Source organism: Pleurodeles waltl, chromosome 5 (assembly GCF_031143425.1).
Source record: "Pleurodeles waltl isolate 20211129_DDA chromosome 5, aPleWal1.hap1.20221129, whole genome shotgun sequence".
Classification (NCBI taxonomy): Eukaryota; Metazoa; Chordata; class Amphibia; order Caudata; family Salamandridae; genus Pleurodeles; species Pleurodeles waltl.
Window position 1 is genome coordinate 21,244,201 of NC_090444.1, and position 14,336 is coordinate 21,258,536.

General features: G+C 50.5%; 1 protein-coding gene across 1 annotated transcript in view; it reads right to left on the reverse strand.

Annotated features, from left to right (window-relative positions):
* LOC138296941 (beta-1,4 N-acetylgalactosaminyltransferase 2-like) overlaps positions 1-14,336 on the reverse strand; it is a 195,284-nt gene that overhangs the window by 144,338 nt on the left and 36,610 nt on the right. The window lies entirely within an intron of this gene.

Consider the following 14,336-nt stretch of genomic DNA (forward strand, 5'->3'; position numbering starts at 1 on the left):
GCCCCCCAATCGGACCCTCAGAGTGTCCCATCCAACCATCCCTAAAGCCCAAACTGCAGGCATGTAACAGAAAAAAAACGGAATCATCCGTGGGGCAGAAGCCTGCCATACAACTCTCCACCCAGATGGTCTAGGGGAGAGGGGCTACGGGCAAGCAGCAGCTACACATCAGGGGCAGATCGCGGAGCGGGCCCACACGCCCCCGCAGCCTCAGAGGTAATGGAGTCCCGAACCTAACACTTAATCATTGTCTCTGAGAGAGGCGTCTTCGGGGCTCACCCCCCCCGGCGTCCCCGTCCCCCGCTGCTTAGATAATCGTCTTACGAACGTATTCGCCTGCTTTGGATCCGAGAAATACAGCACTTTGCCTTCATGTCGCACCCTCAATTTAGCTTGGTATAACAGAGCAAAACCGATTCCAGCCTGGCTGAGCAAACGCTTTATCGGTAGAAAAGCCCGCCTCTGAGCTTGTACACCTGGGGTATAATCGGGAAAGAAGTTAATTTCGGAGTTTTTATACATTAGAGGACTTTTCTCCCTGGCTAGCCTGAGCACAGTATCTCGGTCCCTATAATTCAATAGTCGTGCGATGATTGGGCGTGGGGGAGTGCCAGGAGGGGGGCGAGGGCCCAAGGATCGATGTGCCCTCTCAATCACCAACAGCCGAGAGAGCTCGCCAGCGAACAGCTCTTGTAACATGGTCTCGACGAAGTCCTCCATGCGTCCCATATCTGTTGCCTCCGGCAGCGCCACGATGCGGATGTTATTACGTCGGGACCGGGCCTCCAGGTCCTCATTCTTGTTTCGTATCACCTCCAGGAGACGCTCCATCTGTGCAATCTGTTCTCTATCGCCACTGCGAGCATCCTCTATCTCAGATGTGCGAGTCTCCAGAGTCTCAAACCTAGCATCGTGGTCATCTACCCGGGCTCTGATGCAATCAAGCCGCTCCGATACATGATCCAGCTTAGCGTCTATCCCCGCCAAGCTGGTCTTGAGTTCCATAAACATGGATCTCACAGACATCTCTGGAGACTCCTCCTCGGCGTCTGCATCTCCAGACTGGGAGGCGGAAGGGGCGCCACGTTTTTCTCCTCCAGAGAAGGAGAGTTTAGCCTGTCTCTTATCAGCCTTGCCCATCTTGCAGTATTACACGTATAGTGCAACTAGCACGGTCCAAATGTACCTATCCAAGATAGCAAGTCTCTGTCCCCAAAAAATCACCTGGTCAGCTGCTTCGTTTACCTCACCAGGCTACCAGGCGGCCCCCGGGAGCACCTGGCGATCTCCTCCTCTCCCAAGTCAGTCCGTTTCCATGTGTGGGTTCCATAATCTCCACCAGCAGCAGGGGGGCTCGACACAGCACAGGGGGGGGTGGGGGGGAGGGGGTCAGCCGGCCACCAGATTACAAAAACCAGGATACTTAAGCTCCACGAGCCAGGAGGGATCTCAGGAGCACAGCGCCGTACCAGCCAGGGCCTTCGACCCCCAACCCCATCCCAATCCGCCCCTTACCTGGTTCTGCGCTACTAGCACAGTGCAGGGTTCCAGAAGCGATCCGCAGGGCACCAGAAAAGTACGTGTGCAGGCAGCCGTGGCGATATCAGAGACCACCAGGCGGATCCCTCAGCAGGCCCCGAATTCAGGCCCTCTCCTCCTCCAGTCACAGCGCTCTCAGTAAGCGCTTATTATCAACCGGGCCCCGCTCTCTCCTGCCGGGGGCCCGGGGATCTGAAAGCTCGGAGGGAAACTCCAGCCGGGGGTCGGGAGCGGCCCACGATGTCGGGGCCCCCAGCCGCCGCGCGCACCAGGAGCCAATTCAGCAAAAAAAAAAAAAAGGGGGGACGGGGGGGAGCCGCGGTCCGACACGACCGCGATCAGGCTCCCCCAAAGTCCCTCTCACTCCCGTCCTCTCTCCCCTCGACCGGGGGGGGCGGCCGCAGCCTCCCCTCTCTCCGCGCACACCGCGGGAGCCGGCGCGCGCGGTAGACCGCCGGCGCCAGGCGTCTCGGCACTCCTCCGTCCCCCGGGTACCAGCAGCTGCCAGACCCGGCTCGAACAGCGTCGTCGGAGTCCCCGGGGGGAAGCCCCAGGGGCCCGCTCCTTCACTACCGCCCGTAGGATAGATTATGTCGGATAAATTGCCCGGCCCCGGCAGAGCCTCACAGAGTGACGGCCATCTTGCCCGGTGGCCAAGCCACGCCCCAGGTGAGGGGTCCCTTAGGGTGGCAACACATACTGCAGCCCTTAGAGACCTTCCCTGGTCACAGGGCCCTTGGTACCACTGGTACCTTTTAGAAGGGACTTATCTGTATGCCAAACGTGTGCCAATTGTGGAAACAATGGTACATTTTAGGTGAAAGAACACTGGTGCTGGGGCCTGGTTAGCAGGGTCCCAGCACACTCTCAGTCAAGTCAGCATCAATATCAGGCAAAAAGTGTGTGTGTGGGGGGGGGTTTAACTGCAACAGGTGCCAGTTTCCTACATAGATTTTTCATACCGAGAAACAGACATCACATATTCATATCTTCAATTTGCGCTTCTTTCCCTCAAAAAGGATTAGGCTCCTGGACCAGATGGTTTTACAGGTGAAAGTTACATATTCTATTCTGAACTACTTGTTCAGAAGGTGATGTACCTTTATTCCCTCCTTTACTAAGTCTCTCAACTCTTCTGGCTCTTTTTAGATGCACTCATATGCCTCTCTCCGCAGAAGGAGAAAGACCCACGTTACTGCAAGAACTATAGACCCATTTCACTTGTTAATTTAGTCTATAGGAGCTTTGCAAAAGCATTAACCTCTAGATTGGAACATTTTCTCACCCCACTTTTGGGAAAGGAGCAATCGGGCTTTGTTAAGAGCAGATACTTATCAGATAACACTCGCTTGTTCTTTGATGGTATCTCCAAATCTTCAGGTATGTCTAAATCTGGGGATGCTATTGCCTTAGACGCTGAGAAGGCATTTGACCGTGTACATTGGAAATTCTTCTTTCACATTCTCACTTGGTTTGCCTTTGGCCCTAAAATCATTACTTTAATTTCTATCTTATATGCCTCTGTTCAAGCTGCCATTTGCGCCAATGGGTTGACGTATTTCTCTCTTGGTAGAGGAGTTTGCCAAGGATGTTCCCTTTTTCTGTTTCTTTTCACCTGGCTCTTGAACCGTTCTTCTCTCAGTTTGGGCAAAACGCAAACATACATGGATACACATACAGAACGCAGAACCTTAAATTTAGCCACATACGCTGATGATATTTTGTTATTTATTTCAAAACCTAATTTTCACTCCCTACTTTTTTGTCTGAAGTTACTTCTTATGCTTTGATATCTGGCTCTAATTAAATAATGACAAATGTGAAATTTTACCCTTGAACAAATTCACTTTTAAACACAACTTTTCCTCTTCTAATTTTAAATGGCAACATAAACACCTTAAATATCTAAGTCTTCGATTTACAGAATCCCTTACTACTACTGTTTCTACTAACATTGATAGTGGTGCCATAAACTGACTTCACTATCTAGCAGATGCCATCCTTTCCACTTATGGTGGGGTTGACTTGATACCATTAAGATGATGTTGGTCCCTATTGTTCTCTTTGCCATATCAACATTTCTTTGAATATTCCTCGTAAATCATACACCAAATTGTATTCAATCTTATTCTCCTTTCTTTGGAATAACAAAAAGTCTTATGTGTTTCTGGTGAAACTACAACACCCAAAGTGCAAGGGTGGATTGAATTTTGCCAAGTACTTCATTACTGTGTACTCTATTACGGGTAGATTTGGAACAGAAGTTTTTAAATCACCTTTTTCATTTCTTGAATATTTAACCTTCATGCGTAAGCCCCAAAAATGTTCTAATCCAATTTTTAGGAATACCAGTAAATTGTGAGCTTCAATCATGTCTTACTATCCCACAGACTTGTGCTCTTTTATGTACTCTACCATTTAGCCTAAATAAACATCTACAAGTGAAGAATAGACCTGTTCATTGGCAAACTTGGAGACCTAAAGGGCTACTTTGGGTCAATCAGTTGTTCAACCAAAACCCACTTATCTTTCTCACAAGCTCAAACACTGGTTAGCCTTTCAACTACTCTTTGCACCAGATTTACATCTCTACAGAGTCATTTCTCAAGCATACATTCACTTTAACTCTATTTCTCCACCTAATCCATCACCCTCTGGTAAGCTTGCTAAAATCTTACACCGAAATTTAAAAGTTTCTATTATTTACTCATACTTACAATGCATCTCTAGTCATGGACCTAAATCTAACATTGAGTTAACATGGGAAACAGCCCTTTCCACTTTTCCCACATCAACCTGGAAACATATGTGGGTCAAAATCAGGAAATCTTTCAGAACAGCAAACACATTGTAAACTCTTTTTTTGTATACAATAGGCTTTTTTTCACACTTGATTTCCTACATAGGATTAATCCAGATAAATGCTCAACTTGCTCTTCTCAACAAGCTGATTTAAAATACTTGCTATTCACATGTCCTTCCGTTTATACTTTTTTAAACACAAGTTTGGGCTCAAATCAATTCTATATTTCACACACCTTATTCTATCACTAATGTGTTTTAGGTAGCATATCTGATGTATGGACATCTACCTCATTACATTTGAAAGTACTGGATTTGTTATTAGTAATTGCCATTCAGCAAATAACATTAGAAGGACTGTACGTAATTGTCAATTACAGCATGTTGGTATGGAGTTTGCCATAATCATCAATAGGACGCTGGTTATATGCCCCCAAAATCACTTGTTTCAAAGCACAAAGTCCTCTGGACGCCCGATACACAGTCCTTGATAACTCGACAGAAATGTTGTTCGCCCTGTCACCCTGCACTCAAGAAGTTCTTCAGCCTCCCTGACTTCCCATTTCAGATTACATTTCTCTCTTTCCTATAGCCTTTGTTATACAGTTCATTATTTATCATTTGCTATAATAAGACATCTGTGCATATTTCTCATGGACTTACCCACCTCCCTTTCCCCTCCTTCCCATTACTTGGTTGCTTCTTATCAATCAAATGTACTACTTCCTATGTATTTTTAATTTCTTTTACAATATTCACACAAACTTATTCTTTAAAACTTAAAAAAGATGAACCCAGAAGTCCTAAAGGCACCTGCATCTGTGAAAATGAATAAGTGTCCACAAGTGTCTAGCGCATAGAGGCAAGGAACTAACATTCATTTAAAAGGCAAAAGTATCTGGCTGGTGATCACAAGCAGTCAGCATTCTCTGGGCTGGCTCAGGCCTCAGAGCTTTCAGTGCCTCTACAAAAGTGTTGTGACCCCCTCAAGTTAGGACAGGGGCCTCTGCCAAAAGTTTCCAGGCCCCTGTGCCTTCCTTCAGAGCATACCCGGAAGCTTCCAAGCTAGCACAGTGGGTTTAGAGCCAGTTTCAGCTCTCACTTCAAAAGATGCTCAGACTTAAAGGAGTAAAGGGGCTCTTGTGGGCAGGTGCTGTGGTGGCTACAGATCACTCAAAGGACTCTTCTTCTGGTGATGTGGGGTGGGGGGTGGGCAGTGGCCCAGGGACTGAGGGGTGCTGAGCTCGTCAAAGCTGGTGACGGTTCAGGTGGGGGAGGCATCATAGATGCACACACATGTTGGTGGCATCTTGCTTTTACCACAGACTCCTAGTACTTTTTACTAATCATGGTGAAAGTTCTAATAGTGGTGTAAGGGTGAAAGTCTTGGTGGTACCCCCATAACAACCTGGCCTGCCAGGAGATGCTGTACCTCTCTTTTTCGATTGAACCGACTCACATCTTCAAGGCCACTTGGTGTCACAGGCAGCAACACTCAACCAGAGGGCATGTCACTGAGAGCAACTCTCAACCAGAGGGCATGGTCACCAGGCACCATGCTCAACCAGAGGGCAAATTCACTGGGTGCCACACTCAACCAGACGGTGTAGTCACGGGGTGCCACCCACAACCAGAGGGTGTGGTCACCGGGCACCACACAACCAGAGACATGATCAGTGGGCACCACACTCCACCAGAGGGCATAGTCACCGGGAGCAACCATCAACCAGAGGGTGTGGTCACTGGGTGCCACATTCAACCAGAGGGCATGGCCACTGGGCGCCACACTCCACCAGAGGGTATGGTCACCAGGAGCAACACTCAACCAGAGGATGTGGTCACCAGGTGCCACATTCAATCAGAGGGCCTGGTCACTGGGCACCACACTCAACCAGAGGGCATGGTCACCTGGAGCAATATTCAACCAGAGGGTGTAGGCACCTGGTGCCACACTAAACCAGCGGGCATGGGTACTGGGAGCCACACTAAACCATAAAAGCAAAAACAACAGATGATGGACGGAATGCAGAACAATGCAAACATTCACCCTCAGTCACAAAGGTCTGGGTTTAACCCATCATTTTGTTTGCCCACCAGACCACCCCAGTTTGGACCCAGCCATATGAAGATCAGTCTCGACCCTGTCCCCCATGGGAACGGTCTAGCCCGCACTGCCAAGTCAGCTCCTCCCTGGTCTGGAAGCAAGCATCCTGGGCCTTGTTCCGGGATATCAGCCAGGCTAGCTTGAATCCAGTGGTGCAGTAGGCACAGGACCCACATCTGGGCTTACCATTCCCACTTAGGTGACAAAAGCAAAAAGAACAGATGATGGACAGAATGCTGAACAATGCGAACATTCACCCCAGTCACAAAGATCTGGGTTTAATCCATTGTTTTTTTGCCCCCCACGCCTCCACCAGAGGGTGTGTTCACCAGGCATCACACTAAACCAGAGGGCGTGGTCACCGGGATTCACACTCGACCAGAGGGTGGCCCCTCCTAGACTGTGGCAGATAGTCAGCACTCCATGAAGGCAATCTCAAAACCCTGTGGATTTAGTCCCTGATGGGGGGTGGCCTTCAGTGCCCCCCACACTCAAGTTTATGACAAATATATGCACGTATTTATCCAGGACCTTCATACGATCAAGGGTGACAGAATGTGCTCCACAAATTTACTGATTGATTGATTGTGTGCATCATAGTTGATGTGTGCACAAGAGTCCACGTCCTGTGAGAGGGGACTCACTTGGGGAACTTCTTTAATAACAGCTCCTGGTCACTTTCCTTGGTGGCCTCTCAGATGTGCAGATCATGGTGTCCACTACATGTAAGGCAGCTCCAGCTCCTTCCACACCACCGTCCCTCCCAGCCTTGGTGCTCCCAAGTGACCATTACTCTAGGTAGGTGGGTGGGGGGTGACATTCTGAAGAAAATTATGCTCTAGACTGGGCCCTAGTTCCTAGCTGTATTCCTCCTGTCTTGAATGACCACCACCCCTGCTGCATCAATGCCCGGTGTTCACTCCGAATGACTCCACAAGCCAGCAGGGGTAGCCAAGCAGCACTCCCAGACTTCACTGTTTATCTCCCCCAGCTTAGGACCAGGCCTCCATGGTCTTTCAGGATTCACTGTCGACCTCCCCTGGGATAGGAACAGGCCTCCATGGTTTTCCAGAACTGTGAACATGTGACATCGTTGGTGAAGCAGGAGTTCGTCTTGGTGACCTTTGTGGAGGCCAGAGAGAACACAGTCAAGTCCCACCATGCCAGCTGGTGCCAACCCATTGGGGCACTGTGGTCCTACCTCAAAGGAAGACAAGCAATGACCTCCTGAACCCTGAACAGTCAATGCCTCGAGAAACATCTGGTCACAAGATAGCATACTTGCAGCTGAACTGGCAGAGAGGCCCTCCTTTAGCTCCAGAAGTCCGCACCCAGTCAATCCTTCCTCCTCTTCCAAACTCTGCCTATGCCATAATGCACCCCAGGTCATGTCTCCCGCCCCTATTGGGGTCACCTCCCTTTCTCTAGTGTACCCTGCAGTACCCTCTGCTGTTCAGTAGTCTATTGCTCTGTAGCTAGGTTTGCGCCCTGTTAGCCACATCCATGAAAAAAAACAGACTGTCTTCATCAACTCTAGGCCAGAGCTGTGCAGATGACTCCAGCAAAAGTCAGGTGGCTAGGTAAGATATTTTCATTGCATCATCCCTTCCAGAGAGCCATACACTCTGGTTGTAGCGAGTTCTGGGCCAATGATCACTGGTGTGGCATGAGAGATAGGCATGTGTCCACCAGTCCTCTTGGCAACGTGAACCTGCTGTAACCTCCAGGGCTGACCTATTGAACTGCAATCAGCCCGAGATCAAACTTGGTGTGGGGGATGCCCTCCTCAATTCAAGACTGAATAATCCCCATGACCTACTGTTCCACACACAGCTTTGCTTAAAGGTTTTGGTGCCACCATGCACTTATCTAGCACTGTTGCTACCGGTGAGTGCCCTTGGTACGGAGGGCCACCTTGGCACCAGGCCTGGACAATATCACTTGGAGCTCTCATGAGGGCACCCAATGGCCAATTCTGTCCACACACAACTCAACGTTCTGTATGGACCCCAACCAGTTTGACACCAAACTGGTCCAAGGTACCACATTTCAGTCCATTTTGCTAGGGGATCTCTCACCGGAAACAGGAACTTGGATGAACTGTGGCACTGGGAGGCATGTCCAAGTCCATCCCTGCTCACACTTTTAACTTTGGTATTTTTATGGGGTATCTTCTGGAATCATTACTGCACCTGGGGGTATGGCACAGAAGTCACTATACCTTGTACCATGGTTAGCCACAGTACCCTTGAGGGCAAGGCACAGTAATCACTGTCCCCCAATTAACAACAGTACCCTCTGAGGGCATGGCACAGTAATCAGTGTCCCACGATTAACAACATTACCACTTGAGGGCATAACACAGTAATCAGTGCCTCTGATTAACAACAGTCCCCCCTGAGGGCATGGCACAGTAATCAGTGCCAGTAATCAGTGCCTCTGAGTAACAACAGTCCCCCCTTAGGGCATGGTACAGTAATCACTGCCCCCCCCCCTCACAAGTTAACAAGGTGTAAGAAACTGGGCTCTTTGCAGCTGCCCCCTGTGAGAAAGTAGCCTCTTTCTAGCCTTGTTACCCCCACTTTTGGCCTGTTTGTGAGTGTATGTCAGGGTGTTTTCACTGTCTCACTGGGATCCTGCTAGCCAGGGCCCAGTGCTCATAGTGAAAACCCTATGTTTTCAGTATGTTTGTTATGTGTCACTGGGACCCTGCTAGTCAGGACCCCAGTGCTCATAAGTTTGTGACGTATAGGTATGTGTTCCCTGTGTGGTGCCTAACTGTCTCACTGAGGCTCTGCTAACCAGAACCTCAGTGGTTATGCTCTCTGTACAAATTGTCACTAACAGGCTAGTGACCAATTTCACCAATTTACATTGGCATACTGGAACACCCTTATGAATCCCCTAGTATATGGTACTGAGGTACCCAGGGTATTGGGGTTCCAGGAGATCCCTATGGGCTGCAGCATTTCTTTTGCCACCCATAGGGAGCTCTGACAATTCTTACACAGGCCTGCCACTGCAACTTGAGTGAAATAACGTCCACGTTATTTCACAGCCATTTACCACTGCACTTAAGTAACTTATAAGTCACCTATATGTCTAACCTTTACCTGGTAAAGGTTAGGTGCAAAGTTACTTAGTGTGTGGGCACCCTGGCACTAGCCAAGGTGCCCCTACATTGTTCAGGGCAAATTCCCCGGACTTTGTGAGTGCGGGGACACCATTACACGCGTGCACTACACATAGGTCACTACCTATGTGTAGCTTCACAATGGTAATTCCGAATATGGCCATGTAACATGTCTAAGATCATGGAATTGCCCCCTCTATGCCATCCTGGCATGGTTGGCACAATCCCATGATCCCACGGGTCTGTAGCTCAGACCCTGGTACTGCCAAACTGCCTTTCCCGGGGTTTCACTGCAGCTGCTGCTGCAGCCAACCCCTCAGACAGGTTTCTGCCCTCCTGGGGTCCAGCCTGGCTTGGCCCAGGATGGCAGAACAAAGGACTTCCTCAGAGAGAGGGTGTTACACCCTCTCCCTTTGGAAAAAGGTGTCAGGGCTGGGGAGGAGTAGCCTCCCCCAGCCTCTGGAAATGCTTTCATGGGCACTGATGGTGCCCATTTCTGCATAAGCCAGTCTACACTGGTTCAGGAACCCCTCAGCCCTGCTCTGGTGCGAAACTGGACAAAGGAAAGGGGAGTGACCACTCCCCTGACCTGCACCTCCCCTGGGAGGTGCCCAGAGCTCCTCCAGTGTGCTCCAGACCTCTGCCATCTTGGAAACAGAGGTGCTGCTGGCACACTGGACTGCTCTGAGTGGCCAGGGCCAGCAGGTGACGTCAGAGACTCATTCTGATAGGCTCCTTCAGGTGTTGCTAGCCTATCTTCTCTCCTAAGTAGCCAAACCCTCTTTTCTGGCTATTTGCTTTGGGGATTTCCTTAGATAACGAATGCAAGAGCTCATCCGAGTTCCTCTGCATCTCTCTCTTCACCTTCTGCCAAGGAATCGACTGCTGACCGCGCTGGAAGCCTCAAAACTGCAACAAAGTAGCGAAGACGACTACTGCAACTCTGTAACGCTGATCCTGCCGCCTTCTAAACTGTTTTCCTGGTGGTGCATGCTGTGGGGGTAGTCTGCCTCCTCTCTGCACTAGAAGCTCCGAAGAAATCTACCGTGGGTCGACGGAATCTTCCCCCTGCTACCGCAAGCACCAAAGAACTGCATCACTGGTACCCTAGGTCTCCTCTCAGCACGACGAGCGAGGTCCCTTGAATCCATCAACTCTGTCCAAGTGTCTGCCACAGTCCAGTGACTCTTCAGTCCAAGTTTGGTGGAGGTAAGTCCTTGCCTCCCCACGCCAGACTGCATTGCTGGGAACTGCGACTTTTGCAGCTACTCTGGCCTCTGTGCACTTCCGGCAGAAATCCTTTGTGCACAGCCAAGCCTGGGTCCACGGAACTGTAACCTGCATTGCACGACTTCCTAAGTTGTCCTCCGGCGACGTGGGACTCCTTTGTGCAACTTCGGGTGAGCACTGTTTCACTCCTCTTTGTAGTGCCTGTTTCGGCACTTCTGCAGGTGCCGCCTGTTTCTGAGAGGGCTCTTTGTCTTGGTGGGCGCCCCCTCTGTCCCCTGACACAAATGGCGACATCCTGGTCCCTCCTGGGCCACAGCAGCATCCAAAAACGCTAACCGCACGATTTGCAGCTAGCAAGGCTTGTTGGCAGTCTTTCTTCAGGAAAACACTTCTGCACGACTCTCCACGGCATGGGGGATCCATCCTCCAAAGGAGAAGTCTCTAGCGCTTGTCGTTCCTGCAGAATTCTCAGCTTCTACTGTCCAGTAGCAGCTTCTTTGCACCCACAGCTGGCATTTCCTGGGCATCTGCCCATCTCCGACTTGCTTGTGACTTTTGGACTTGGTCCCCTTGTTCCACAGGTACCCTCGACTGGAAATCCATCGTTGTTGCATTGCTGGTTTGTGTCTTTCCTGCAGAATTCCCCTATCACGACTTCTATGTCCTTTGGGGAACTTTAGTGCACTTTGCACTCACTTTTCAGGGTCTTGGGGTGGGCTATTTTTCTAACCCTATCTGTTTTCTTACAGTCCCAGCGACCCTCTACAAGGTCACATAGGTTTGGGGTCCATTTGTGGTTCGCATTCCACTTATGGAGTATATGGTTTGTGTTGCCCCTATCCCCATGTGTCCCCATCACATCCTATTGTAACTATACATTGTTTGCACTGTTTTCTAATACTATTACTGCATATTTTGGTATTGTGTACATATATCTTGTGTATATTTGCTATCCTCATACTGAGGGTACTCACTGAGATACTTTTGGCATATTGTCATAAAAATAAAGTATCTTTATTTTTAGTATATCTGTGTATTGTGTTTTCTTATGATATTGTGCATATGACACTAGTGGTACTGTAGGAGCTTCACTCATCTCCTAGTTCAGCCTAAGCTGCTCAGCTAAGCTACCTTTTCTATCAGCCTAAGCTGCTAGACACCCTATACACTAATAAGGGATACCTGGGCCTGGTGCAAGGTGTAAGTAACCCTTGGTACTCACTACAAGCCAGTCCAGCCTCCTACACCCCCCACACTTTTTGCCCCATTTAAACTCCTGATGCTGTTGTTTTTGATCTGAGAGTGCACTGAGTCCTGCTTGTCGGACCTCAGTGCCACTGCTCTTTCCCTTAAATTGTACTGTGATTCGGTAAACCAAATTGGTCAGGCACTAGTAAATAGTACCAGTGGTGCCCAAGGCAAGGATGGTAAAGGGGTCACCAGGGCTGCAGCACTGATTGTGCCACCCTGTGTGACCCGAGTGAAAGCAAAGCCTGCAGAGGTGCCACGTCAGCCTGCACGAGTAGCTTGTCTGCTCAAGATCTACTCTGCCCACACCAAGTGCAGGCGGAGCCCCTTCTCTGCCCATAGCACAGGTCAGTCACCCCGAAGGCAGGTCTCTTATAGCCCAGGAGGCAGGGTGCACTGTGTTATGAGTGTGGGCATATACGCACAAGCATATATGGCCCAGTGGCAGCACTGAAAACCTAATACTACCACAAGTGACCGGCGGTCCACAGGATGACGCTGGCTGGCCCCCAGGCAGACCCCACATATCCAGCTCAATGACAGGCAGATGTGGAGCTCAGAGGAGTGAGAGGAGAAGGGGAGCTCAGAGGAATGAGAGGAGAAGGGGAGCTCAGAGGAATGAGAGAAGAAGGGGAGCTCAGGAGTGAGAGGCAGAAGGGGTGCTCAGGTGTGAGAGGAGAAGGGGAGCTCAGATGAGTGAGAGGCAGGAGGGGAGCTCAGAGGAGTGAGAGGAGAAGGGGAGCTCAGGAGTGAGAGGCAGAAGGGGAGCTCAGGATTGAGAGGCAGAAGGGGAGCTCAGAGGAGTAAGAGCAGATGGGGAGCTAAGAGGAGTGCGAGGCAGAAAGGGAGGTCAGAGGACTGAGAGGAGAAGGGAGCTCAGAGGAGTGAGAGGAGAAGGATGCTCAGAGGAGTGAGAGACAGAAGTGGAGTACAGAGGGGTAAGAGGCAGATTGGGAGCTCAGAGGAGAGAGAATCAGAAGGGGAGATCAGAGAGGAGTGAGATTAGAAGGGGAGTGAGTTTAAAAGAGTAGATCACAGGAGTAAGAGACAGAAAGGGAGCTCAGAGGAGTGAGAATGGAAGGGGAGCTCAGAGGAGTGAGAGGCAGAAGGGGCGCTCAGGTGTGAGAGGAGAAGGGGAGCTCAGATGAGTGAGGGGCAGGAGGGGAGCTCAGAGGAGTGAGGAAGAAGGGGAGCTCAGATGAGTGAGAGAGAGAAGGGGAGCTCACAGTGGATTGATAGGCAGAAAGGAAGCTCAGAGGAGTGAGGGACAGAAGGGGAGGTCAGAGGACTGAGAGGAGAAGGGAGCTCAGAGGGGTGAGAGGAGAAGGATGCTCGGAGGAGTGAGAGACAGAAGTGGATTACAGAGGGGTAAGAGGCAGACTGGGAGCTCAGAGGAGAGAGAATCAGAAGGGGAGATCAGAGAGGAGTGAGATTAGAAGGGGAGTGAGAGGAGAAGAGTAGATCACAGGAGTGAGAGACAGAAAGGGAGCTCAGAGGAGTGAGAGTGGAAGGGGAGCTCAGAGGAGTGAGGCAGAAGGGGCGCTCAGGTGTGAGAGGAGAAGGGGAGCTAAGATGAGTAAGAGGCAGGAGGGGAGCTCAGATGAGTGAGGAAGAAGGGGAGCTCAGAGGAGTGAGGAAGAAGGGGAGCTCAGAGGAGTGAGGAAGAAGGGGAGCTCAGATGAGTGGGAGACAGAAGGGGAGCTCAGAGGAGAGAGATGAGAAGAAGAGCTCAGAGGAGTGAGGCAGAAGGGGAGCTCAGAGGAGTGAGGCAGAAGGGGAGCTCAGATGAGTGAGAGACAGAAGGGGAGCTCAGAGGAGTGAGATGAGAAGAGGAGCTCGGAGGAGTGAGGCAGAAGGGGAGCTCGGATGAGTGAGAGACAGAAGGGGAGCTCAGAGGAGTGAGATGAGAAGAGGAGCTCAGAGGAGTGAGGCAGAAGGAGAGCTGACAGGATTGATAGGAGAAGGGGAGATCAGAAGAGTGAGAGGCAGAAGGGGAGCCCGGAGGACTGAGAGGAGACAGGGAGCCCAAAGGAGTGAGAAACAGAAGGGGAGCTCAGAGGGATGAGAGGCAGAAAGGAGGCTCAGGGGAGCGAGAGGGGGAGAGCTCGGAGGAGTGAGAGGCAGAAGGGAGCTCAGAGGAGTGAGAGGGGGAGAGCTCGTAGGAGTGAGAGGAGAAGAGGAGCTCTGAGGAGTGAGAGGCAAAAAGGGGGCCTGGAGGAGTGAGAGTAGAAGGGGTGCTCGGGGGACTGAGAGGAGGCAGGGAGCCCAGAGGAGTGAGAG